General features: G+C 40.2%; 1 non-coding gene across 1 annotated transcript; it reads left to right on the top strand.

The window, feature by feature from the left end:
• The first annotated feature begins 4,329 nt into the window (after positions 1-4,329).
• Positions 4,330-4,436, top strand: LOC142173981 (small nucleolar RNA R71). The gene has a single exon (XR_012703345.1). It is a non-coding gene; the product is annotated as a small nucleolar RNA R71 (small nucleolar RNA).
• Positions 4,437-13,241: the final 8,805 nt, after the last annotated feature.

The following is a 13,241-nucleotide window of genomic DNA, read 5'->3' on the forward strand; positions in this document are numbered from 1 at the left end:
ATTGTCTTCTTCCAGTCAAGAGAGCAGCAAGCCTATATATACAGTATTACAGTATTTTCATTACCATCGAGCTATAATCGATGGGCAGGCCCCTATTGGGCAACCTCTGATCAGATGGAAAGTTATATACCGAGCCTACTGTGGCCGAGCGCCTATGAGCGAGCCCAGCATGGCCGAGATACATAGCCTAGTATGGCCGAGCGCCTATGAGCGAGCCTACTATGGCAGAGCAGTTATATATATACCGAGCCTTATAAGGCCGTACAATTATTTTACTTACTATATTGAAGGAGTTGAGTCAGTATCAGCAGGTAAGTATATCTCCAGATCATCTTTGACTCCCAGTTAATTTCAGTTAACATATTATCAGTTCAGTTTTAGATTTCAGTTATTTTATTGCCTTACATACTCGGTACATTATTTCGTACTGACGTCCCTTTTTTGGGGGCGCTGCATTTCATGCGTGCAGGTTCAGACAGACAGACGGGTAGACCTCCTCAGTAGGTGTTTTCCGAGTTCCGCCTGATCGGTAAGCTCCACGTCTTTCGGAGTTGCCAGGACTAGAGTTTTGTGTACATCTTATGTATATCTGTATATATGTTATGGGTAGGTCGGGGCCCTGTTCCGATCACAGTACATCTATCAGTAGAGGCTTGTAGGCATATCCTGTTGGTTAGTGCAGTATGTTGGGTTTGTATAAATTGGTGGTTTGTCAGCTGTAGTAGCTATGACGGCCTTGTCGGCCTAGCTTTATATTGATATTTAGTTAGTGCTAGTTTCCATTCAGTTTTATATTTTGCTTCGCAAATTGTCTTGCAAGGTGGCCCCATGGCCAAAGTATGACATTATGTGTTCAGAGTCCCTTAGTCGCAATTTGGTACGCCAGGTTAGGTGAGGCACGGGGTGCTTGTCTCGCTCCTAGGTTCGGGGCGTGACAACGCAGGACATGGAACCATTGCCAGTCCTCGAGCAATCAAACTACACTTCATATAGACACTACCTTTTTCAACAACTCTCATAACTCATCACACCAAGAATATTCAAAACAGATTAAGCACAATACCGTAACATCCTTGCCTCAAGATTTGAGTCAAAAGCACCACGAATTATTTATACCCCACTCACTTACTCTAATATAGAGGTCAATGACATTACCTTTACTTCATGAATCAAGTGTCCTCACACAACAATAGAGAGTAGTTCTGCACATAATCAAATTTAAGAACAATTAGGAACTCAAGATAGAAAGAATTCACTCACTCTCAGAAACAACATTCATATTCCACAAAAGACGTACCATAGGCTTTCTCGTAGTGTACTACTCTACTAATTGAGCTCATTCAGTTAAGGATCAAGTAGGACTTTAATTAGTTGTAATGTAGGATGTGGGATGGGTATGATATATTTAGATATAAGAGTGACTACACCTCCCTAAGAACTTTAATACAAACATTTAACCATTCAAAATCCCACACTTATGTCAAACCATACTCCACCTTCACATCAATATACATTAACACCCTACTTCTTTAAGCACAATTACATTAAGTTACCACTATCAAGGAACATTTTTCACACTCATACACTTATTTTTTTCTTTGTTTTCCAATTCAAGTGGCCCTTACTTTTTCAACACATTGCATATTTCTCCTTAGTTCAATAGTTCCACTCAAAAGCCAAACCAACCACCCCACACTTTGACTTTTACAAAGTTCATAATAATTTCAAGTACTCACAAGAGGTACAAGGTTCAAACATATAGTCAATTCAAACAGATGGATAAGACTTGTAATATGGTTGCCAAAGAAACGGGATTACAGGCTCAACGGGGTTAACTAAGATACATAATGATTAGGTAGGTAAAAGCATATAACTGGCTCAATAAAGAAATGCCTATATCACTTCCAAGACTGAATAAAACTACTATTTCGCTTTGCAAACACACGGGGCAAGTTCTAGACATCAAATGCAATGCACAAAATACACAAAACTTCACACACACATGGCACATAAATCACTCAGTATTGGACTATCCAGACACTCTAGTCAAAGCAGTTAAGCAAAGTTAAGATCATACAATTTAAGGTACTTATACAAGAGCCAAAAACTGAGCCTAAGCGTCACAACTAAAGCACTTACTATTCTCAAGGGATAATAAAGTTAAGATATATTACCTTCAATGCAATTCATAGCACAAGGTTTCCTACTCCTAAAAAAATAAAAACTAACTACACCCGGTTCAAACAAAACCCTTGGAAAAGAACCGCGACACAAAAAAACTAAGGGGGAATTATTACACTACCAACAAAAGAAAATCTTTTTGTCTTTTTCCTTCGACTTTAATCCCTCAAGAAACCTATCGAATAATATCCATCGTCAAGAAAAATCAAATTTTTTAAATTTTTTTAAATGTTTTTTCCATTTTTTTCTATCTCTAACTACTAAAACTAACAAAACAAAAACAAAAAACTAATATACATGCATACATACAAAATATCCCCCACCCCACACTTTAAGTTGTGGCATGTCCCCATGACACAAAATTAAAAAGCATAAGGTAGAGGAAACTTCCGTAAATATCTAGTCGGGGTCTAAGTCGAAGTCATGCTCCATTCCTCGCGCACGAACTAATGCAGACATCCATGCAGACAGCTTCTTCTCAGCCTTTTTGGGGTACACCCCATACCTATCTTTCACACTCACCGCAGCCTTCTCTTTCGCGCCCTTCACTTTCCACTCAACACTTGCAACTGGTTTTCCTTTTTGCACCCCTTTTCTACATCCATCTTGAATGGCATAGTCTCCTCACCCACTCTAAGCATAAGTTTTCTCTCATGTATATCCAATATCGCTCTACCCGTTGCTAAGAATGGTCTTCCTAGGATAAGGGGGACCTCTTAGTTTTCCTCCATTTTCACCACTATATAATCCACAGGAAATACGAACTTATCCACCAAACTAACACATCTTCCACTACCCCCTCGGGTATCAGAGTTGTTTGGTCTGCCAGCTGCAAAGATATTGGTGCAGACCTTATCTCTCCGATCTCTTTCTCTAGTTTCCTATAAATAGATAGAGGCATTAAATTAATTGAGGCACCAGAATCACATAAAGTCTTATCAAAATTAATAGAGCCTAAAGAGGAAGGTATAGTAAAACTCCCTAGATCTCCACATTTTTGTGGGAGTTTATTTTGCAATATTGCGCTGCAATGCTCTGTGAGCTTGACCATTGAGGTCTCTTCTATCATCCTCTTCTTTGTAAGGATATCCTTTAAGAATTTAGCATAAGAAGGCATTTGTGAGAGCACTTCCGTGAATGGTAAGTTTATATGAACATGTTTCAGCATATCTAGAAATCTCTCAAATTGCTTGTCCAGCTTTTCTCTATATAGCTTTTGAGGGAAAGGTATCATAGGCATATGCTTGCTCTCCTCATGTTCCTCCCTTCTTGATTTTTTTTCCTTCTTCTTTATCTCAACTTTCATTTGGCCTTTCTTCTTTCTTATCATCATCATTTTTCAGCTGCTCCCCACTTTCTTTTTCAAGTATCACATCTTTTTGTATCGGGGTGGGATCTTTCAACACTTGCCCACTTCTCAAGGTTACAACTTTCATTTTTTCTTTGGGATTTCTTTTAGTATCAGCAGGGAGAGTGCTTGGAACCCTCTTAGATAATATTGTTGCAATTTGTCCCACTTTCTTCTGTAAATTTCGAATTGCTTCCCCTTGTACTTCAAATCATTCATCGGTTTTCACAATTAAGGCCTTCATGAGATCTTCTAGACCAGGCTGATTGGGCTGTTGAGGTTGAAATTACTGCCCCGGCTGATTCATAAAACCAGGAGCTCTTTGTCCCTGAAATCTGGGGTTGTTTTGTTACCATGCATTTGCGGTACCCCTAGGTGAACTCCAAGAAAAACTAGGGTGCTTTTGACCTATTGCATTAAAGTTGTAATTTCCCACAGCATTTACTTCCTCAATTGAGGCTTGACACTCATGAGTAGTGTGTCCTCTTCCACATATATCACAGGCTGCATGAGGCTCACTTTGTATTGTACCCAATGTCAGCTTCCTTATTTCTTTAGCCATAGCATCAAGCTATACCTGCACAAATATGTTAGCATCAACTTGGTGAACACCAGTTGATCTTCTTCTTTCAGCACACTCAGAGGGCCACTAATTTGCATCTTCAGATAACTCATCAATAATTGTAACTATCTCCTTTGGGGTCTTCTTCATCAAAGGGCCTCCAGCTGCGTTGCTCAATGTTCTACGCGAGCCCGGTGTCAATCTATCCCAAAAGTCCTGGAGTTGCTTCCAGAGTTCAATTCCACTATGTTGACACTTTCGAACTATCTCCTTAAACCTCTCCCATGCCTCAAAAGTAGTCTCGGTCTCTTTCTGGCAGAAGTTATGGATTTCTATTCTAAAATTGCCCATTTTATATGAAGAGAAATATTTATTAAGGAATTTTCTGATCATCTCCTCCCATGTTCTGATCGATCCCTTGGGCAAGCTTCGAAGCCACTGATTTGCATCTTCTTTGAGTCTGAAAAGGAATGCCCTTAAGTACACTGCATCTTGTGACACACCATTGTATTGAAAGGTGTTCATAATCTCCTCGAAGTCTATTAGATGTGTGTTTGGATCGTCGTTCATCTTCCCTCTGAAGACACAATAATTCTGAAGGGTTTGAAGCAAACATTGCTTCAATTCAAAAAATTTAGCTATAATTGGAGATGGTCTCACACTTTATAAGCCTTGATTATAGACTGGTCTAGCATAATCGCCCAATTATCTCCAAGGCATATGAGCTATATTTTCAAACTGGTCTGCAGCCAAGAGTTGATTTTGAGCAATTCTCCGACCCCTCTCTTCTTCATAGATAATCTGTGCTACTCTGATAGCTGCTTCCTCAGCATCCCGTGCAGCTTTTTCTAGTTGTTAGGCTGCCTCTCTTGCAGCCAAATCTACATTATCATCACCGTTCCCAGCCATGGTTTCTTTGGTTGAGGATTGCCCAACCTTTTCTAACGTCTCAGTGAGATTTCTTTTCTTTCTCAGTTGTCATAGTTGTTCTTCTATCTCTAGCGTGTATGGTATCACTTCTTTTGCAGAAGCTCGAGTCATGCACCAATCTTAACCTGTAACCTGCGCACAACCAAAAAAACAAAATGTAAAAAGAGAAAATAGAAATAAAAAGAAAAATTCTTGAATTAGCACTACAAACTATTTCAAACATTATTGATTGCCAATCCCCGGCAACGACGCCAAAATTTGACGAGCCCAAAACACACACTTAAATTATGTCGCTAATCAAATATAGTATAGTATTATATCGTATCGACAAGGATTGGATTTAAACAGTGTTCTCGTAGTTTCTAGCTTGGGTGCCATCCATGATGATCAACATTTGAGATTTATAAGATTTCTAACAAAAATTAACTAAGAATCTAAAGCTATTGACTAATGATAATCGAAATAAGGAATAAGCAAGAAAGTTATCAGTGGGAGAAGATAGGGTTTTGATAGGATAGGCGCAAGATAATTGTTTGGGATCTAACTCTAGATAATTCACTTCTAATGTTCAAGTGAGTCTCTCGAATTCACTCAATTATTTGTTCAAACGTTCAACAAAAACTCCTCTCTCGATTAAGTCTTAACCTCACAAGATGAATCAATTTAAGCACGTGAAGATAGGCAAGAATGCGTAATGGATTGGTCTTAAGGAAAACCTCTTTCGATTATTATAGCCTCTTTCGATTACTTAGAAGAATCTATGAACTCAACCAATAATATAATGCAAAGATATCACAAGTTATGCCTCTCTCGATTACATGAACTAGTGAATATAGATGCAATAATTAAATCATCAAAACATGCTTCAATACATAAAACTAGAGTTATAATCTACATACAATCATCACTACACCAAATCCATCAAACAGTAAAGGTAACTACTCCATAGATATGGAGCAATTATCACCAATAAAATTAAAGTATAGGAAAACATAAATTCAATCCAAACTTGGGTCTTGAGTGAGGAAAGAATGATGAAATTCTTGTGCTTTTATTCTTCCAACTCCTCCTTAGCCTCTTCGGGTCGAATATGTGTCAAAAGTCTGGAAAATAACATTTTTCTATGTATTTATACTAAGTAGGATCGGCCCCAGACGAAACCACCTTCTCCTAGCCAAAATAGGATATTTACTATGTAAAAACTACACAGGCGCGCCGCATGGGGCGACGCGCCATGCGGGGCATTAGTGGGGAAATTCAGAGAGCTAACAATTTGACAGACATCATGAAATGGGCAGCCGTGGCGCCCCACACGCTGCCCCATGCACTGCAGTAGTGGGGTTTTCTCATAGTATGGCTCAAACTTTGATTTTTAATCTCGAGACTTGGTCCTCGAGCCACGAACACAATCTCATCTTAATTACTTGGGATTTTACTCATACTTCAATGACCCAAATCACTCGAATTCATTCCATAACATCCACATAGCTCGGAATCACTCCTACAAGGCATAAAATACACAATATGTGCAAAACACTATCAATTAAAGCTCAAACACAAATAAAGTGCAGTGAATTAGAGTGCCATAAGCCACTAAAATACGATATTATAGCCTACCATCAGGGCCTTACAGAGTCATTCGATGGATAAGAAGTGTAGCTTATGAGCTTGAATTGCCTCTTGAGTTTTATTCAGTCAATTATCCATGCTATAGAATTGCATTGGAGACCTTTCTCGGGTTGTCCCAGTAGATGACATTTAGATTACAGAGGATCTATCCTACGAGGAGATTCCAGTGGCTATTTTAAATCAAAAGATCCGTAAGTTGAATACCAAAATTGTAGCATCCATGAAGGTATTATGGAGAAATAAGACTATTGAAGAAATGACGTGGGAGGCTGCAGAGGAGATGGAATATGAATACCCCACCTATTTCAAATTGAAAATATTGCTCTAGATAGGATATTAGCACAACTCTATTCAGGCCAGTAAGTCATCAGGTAAGCTCTTATTTTTGACTTTCAGTATTTATAATTGACGGCTGTGTGAGGCCAAGTGTTGCTATTTATAGACATTGGACTTATGTGGCATGTATAATATGTTTTCTGACTGTGTGCAGGTTGGTTTTAGCCCAGTGTATAGAGGAGACTCTGGCAGAAATTTTGCAAGTCTCTAAGAGTTAACATTCGCGGAGAATGTTCCTAAGGGGGAAGGATGTTACACCCTGTACTTTTATGTTGTAATGCTTCTTGAGTGAATCAATATGATAAGAGAGTTTAAGGACCTTTACAAAGGTAATGATGAGTTAACAGGTGTTACAGAAGTATCATGAGGGTTAGATTCTAAACGAATCAAAGATGTTATAACCCGTATTTTCGGGATAAAACTAAGAGTGCTTAATATGCTAAGGAGGTCATATTTTAAGGTACTTGAATCATATAATATTTGTGTGTTAATTTATGAAGTCAAACAAAGTTGTAAAACAGAATTCCACAAAAAGTGTCGCAAGATACATTCATAATTTTACTGAAATTTGGGTATAATTGTCACAACCCAAAATCTCACCCGTCGTGATGGCGCCTATCTCAATACTTGGCAAGCCGACAATATTAATAACACACAATTTCTTTTAAATACTGAAAACATAATAATTAAGTTTAAGAGTAAATCCTACAAACATTAGAAATAAATATACTCCCAAAATCCGGTGTCACTGAGTACATGAGCATCTATACATTACAAGTCTGGGAAACCCGGTCTATAATAATCCGAGACCACATACAATAAACAGAAGGATAGGGAAGGAGAAACAAGTTCTGCGAAACATAGCAGCTACCTCTGAATCTCCGAAAAATCAACCGTGCGAAAGAATCAACACCCACTATGTCCGGGATCACCTGGATCTGCACATGAAATGCAGGGTGTAGTATAAGTACAACCTACTCACTAAGTAACAATAATAAATAAAGAACTGAAAGTAGTGACAAGCTTCATAGCTAAGTCCAAAAACAGTGATATATGATCGCTGAAATGCAGAAATAAAGAAATTAATGCATCCTCTCAGAGTAACAGTCACTCAGTCCTCCCATTCACTCCAACCTCACAGTCACTCTTTCCTCCCAGTCACTCATTCCTCCCAGTCACTCAGTACTCGACACTCACACTCAGTAGGTACCTGCGCTCACTGGGGGTGTGCACAAACTCCGTAGAGGCTCCTTCAACCCAAGCGCTATAACAAGCCAATCATGGCATATAGCAATGAAACATGCTGCGGCGTGCAGCCCGATCTCATAAATATCCTCACAATCAGGCCCTCAGCCTCACTCAGTCATCAACCTCTCCAGTCTCTCAGGCTCTCAGAAATCATGATAAGAAGCCCAAACAGCAATGATATGATGCATCAATAATGAACAATAGAGACTGAGATGCAATGTGCAAGTAAAACTGTGACTGAGTACAAAATAGCAATTTAGCAGATAATTCAACATGTACACGACCTCTGTGGGTCCCTAGAGTGTCAACACATGGTTAACACATGATTTATAGTTCGATTTCTCTAATACGTGGAAAATGTACAAATATCAATAGATTACTCAACTACACAGTTCCATGGAATTGACCAAGTCAGAATTCCTACGGTGCACGCCCATACGCCCGTCACCTAGCATGTGCATCACCTCTCAAAAAATCACATATCACAAAATCCGGGGTTTCATACCCTCAAGACCAAATTTAGAACTGTTACTTACCTCAATCCGAGCAATTCTTTATTCCAATAAGCCTTTTCCTCGCGATTCGGCCTCCAAACACCTTGAATCTTAGTCAAAATAATTTTATACAATCAACACGAGGTATAGGAATCAATTCCATATGAAAATGCTAAATTTCAAAATAAAATCCAAAATTAACTCAAAAATCAACAGTGGGGACCACATCTCGGAACCTGACAAAAGTTGTAAAATATGAACGCCCATTCAACCACGAGTCCAACCATACAAAAATTGCTAAATTCTGACTCTGATTCGGCTTTCAAACCCTCAAATCAATTTTTGAAAAATTTCTATTCTAATCCCCCAAATCATGAAATAAGTGTTGGAAATAATGTTAGATTCGTGAATAACGGACCAAATCAAGTTAAGATCACTTACCCCAGTCCAATTTGTGAAGTTTGCCTCTGAAAATTGCCCAAACCGAGCTCCCCAACTATTTTTATGTCAAAAATGGCCAAAAACCCCGTTTATAGAGCCTCTGATGTTTTCGAGCACCACAGGTAGCGTGGGGCGCTGCCTGTGGTGCACTTTCAAGAATTCCAAAAATTCCCAGCGCCAGGGCTATCGCCCCACGCTACCCTGGGCACTGGCGGAGACGAGAAATATTTTCTCGACACGGAAATGGGCATAACTCTCTCATACGATGTCCGAATTCGACAATTCTTTTTGCTATGGCTCCGAAATATTAATACGGATCTAATGCTTCAATCAACACTGAATTTAGAGCTCATTTGATTAATGTGATACCACTTATTCTCGAAGAAACGATGTCGGAACATTCTACATTTGATGCCGAAACCTAGCAAATCAAGTTCGATTGACTTCAAATTTTGCACACAAGTCATAAATGACATAATGGAGGTATTCTAATTTTCAGAATCAGATTCCGGTCCCGATATCAAAAAGTCAACTCCCCGGTCAAACTTCTAACTTAAAATTTCTATTTTAGGCATTTCAAGCCTAATTTAACTACGGACTTCCCAATAATTTTTCGGACACGCTCCTAAGTCCAAAATCACCATACGGAGCTATTGGAATCATCAAAACTCTATTCCGGGGTCGTTTACACATAAGTCGACATCCGGTCACTATTTTAACCTAAGCTTTAAACCTTGGAACTAAGTATTCCAATTCATTCCAAAACTTCACCGGACACGAACCAATCACCCCGGCGAGTCACATAACAACTGTAAAGCATAAATTGAGCAGTAAATGGGGAAATGGGGTTATATTACTCAAAACGACTGGCCGGGTCATTATATTCTACCCCTCTTAAACAAACGTTCGTCCTCGAACGAGTTTAGAATTATACCTGAAGTATCAAACAGGTGTGGATATTTTCTCTGTATCTCCCACTCAGTCTCCCAAGTAGCTTCTACAACTGGCTGACCTCTCCACTGCACTTTCACTGAAGCTATGCTCTTTGATCTCAACTTTCGAACCTTCCAGTCCAAGATGGCCACCGGCTCCACATCATAAGCCAAATTACCATCCAACTGAACCGTGCTAAAATCCAAAACATGAGACGGATCTCCGATATACTTCCGGAGCATAGATACATGAAACACTAGATGAACACCTGATAGACTAGGTGGCAAAGCAAGTTCATAAGCCACCTCTCCAACCTTCTTAAGTATTTTAAAGGGCCCAATATATCTAGGGCTCAACTTGCCCTTCTTTCCGAACCTCAACACACCCTTCATGGGTGAAATCTTGAGCAGAACCTTTTCCCCAACCATGTAAGCAACATCACGGAACTTCCTGTCAGCATAACTCTTCTATCTAGACTTCGCCGTACGAAGCCGCTCCTGAATCAATTTAACCTTCTCCAAAGCATCCTGAACTAAGCCAGTAACCAATAACCTTGCCTCACCCGGCTCAAACCAACCCATCAGAGATCGACACCGTCTCCTATATAAAGCCTCGTACGGAGCCATCTGAATGCTCGATTGGTAGCTGTTATTTTAAGGAAACTCTGCTAGTGGCAGAAATTGATCCCAAGAACCCCCAAAATCTATAATACAAGCGTGTAGCATATCTTCCAATATCTGAATAGTGCACTTGGACTGTCCGTCCATTTGAGGGTGAAAGGCAGTACTCAACTGAACCTGTGTGCCCAATTCTCGCTGCAATACTCTCCAAAACTTTGATGTAAACTGCGTGCCCCGATCTGAAATGATGGACACTGGCACACCGTGTAGGTGAACAATCTCACATATATAAATCTCAGCCAACCGCTCCGAAGAATAATTAGTACCAACCGGAATAAAATGTGCAGATTTGGTCAACCGATCCACAATCACCCAAACATCATTAAACTTTCTCAAAGTCCGTGGGAGACCAACTACGAAGTCCATGGTAATACGCTCCCACTTCCGCTCCGGAATTTCAAGTCTCTGAAGTAATCTTCCCGGTCTCTGATGCTCATGCTTTACCTGTTGACAACTTAACAGGTATATCATTCTTCATTTGACTCCACCAATAGTGTTGTCTTAAGTCCTGATACATATTTGCAGCACCTGGATGAAAGGAGTATATCAACTCACACAAACCATCTACATTAGGCACACATAGCCTGCCCTGCATCCGTAATACACCATCATCTCCAATAGTGACTTCCTTGGCATCACCGTGCTGAACTGTGTCCTTAAGGCAAAGCAAATGGGGATCATCATACTGGCGCTCTCTGATTCGATCATATAAAGAAGACCGAGAAACCACACAAGCCAAAACTCGACTCGACTCAAAAATATCCAATCTAACAAATTGGTTAGCCAAGGCCTGAACATCCAAGGCCAAAGGCCTCTCTGCTACTGGTAAGTATGCTAAGCTGCCCAAACTCTCCGCCTTACGACTCAAGGCATCGGCCACCACATTGGCCTTTCCGGGATGATAGAGAATGGTGATATCATAATCCTTAAGCAACTCTAACCACCTTCGCTACCGCAAGTTAAGATCCTTCTGTTTAAACAAACGTTGTAGACTCCGATGATCGGTATATACCTCACACTGGACACCGTACAAGTAATGCCACCAAAGTTTCAAGGCACGAACAATAGCTGCTAACGCAAGATCGTGGATCGGATAATTCTTCTCATGTACCTTTAACTGTCTGGATGTATAGGCAATCACCCTACCGTCTTGCATTAGCACTGTGCCGAGACCAATACGCGACGTGTCATAATACACAGTATAAGACTCCGGAACCCGTAGGCAACACCAATATTGGGGTTGTAGTCAGAGCTATCTTGAGCTTCTGAAAGCTTTCTTCATATTCATCCGACCACCTGAACGGAGCACCTTTCTGGGTCAATTTAGTCATAGGTGATGCAATAGACGAGAAACCCTCCATGAAGCGACGATAATAACAGGCCAGGCCGAGAAAACTCCGAATCTCAATAACTGAAGATGGCCTGGGCCAGCTCTAAATCGCCTTTATTTTCTTCGGATCCACCTTAATCCTTTCACTAGACACTATGTGTCCCAAGAATGCCACCGAGCTAAGCCATAACTCACACTTAGAGAATTTGGCATAAAGTTTCTCCTCTCTCAGCCTCTGTAGAACAATACTCAAGTGTCGTGTATGCTCCTCCTGGCTACGTGAGTACACCAGGATATCATCAATAAATACTACGACAAATGAGTCATGATATGGCTGGAATACACTATTCATCAAGTGCATGAATGTTGCTGGGGCATTGGTCAACCCAAAAGACATCACGAGAAATTCATAGTGGTCATAACGAGTCCTGAATGCCGTCTTTAAAATATCCAAATCCCGAATTTTCAACCGGTGATACCCAGATCTCAAATCAATTTTGGAGAACACCCCCGCTCCCTGAAGCTGGTCAAATAAGTCATCAATACGCGCCAACGGATATTTATTCTTAATTGTAACTTTATTTAACTGCCTCTAATCGATGCATATTCGCATAGTACCATCTTTATTTTTCACAAATAGAACCGGTGCACCCCAAGGTGACACACTAGGCTTAATAAACCCCTTTTCAAGGAGTTCTAGAAGTTGCTCTTTCAATTCTTTCAATTCAGCCGGTGCCATATGATACAGAGTAATAGAAATAGGCTGAGTGCCCGACACCAAGTCAATACCGAAATCAATATCCCTATCAGGTGACATACCTGGCAAGTCTGCAGGAAATACATCCGGAAAGTCTCGCACGACCGATACTGAATCAATAGTAGGGGTATCTGCATCAACATTTCTCACAAAGGCTAAGTATGACAAACACCCCTTCCCAACCATACGTTGGGCCTTCAAATTAGAAATTGCCTTGTTGGGAACATAATCTAGAGAACCTCTCCATTCAACCTCTGGCAACCCCGACATCGCCAATGTCACGGTTTTTGCATGACAGTCGAGAATAGCATGACATGGAGACAACCAATCCATACCCAGGATAACATCGAGATCAACCATACTAACAATAAA

The sequence above is a fragment of the Nicotiana tabacum genome, chromosome 19 (genome assembly GCF_000715075.1).
Source record: "Nicotiana tabacum cultivar K326 chromosome 19, ASM71507v2, whole genome shotgun sequence".
NCBI classification, from domain to species: Eukaryota; Viridiplantae; Streptophyta; class Magnoliopsida; order Solanales; family Solanaceae; genus Nicotiana; species Nicotiana tabacum.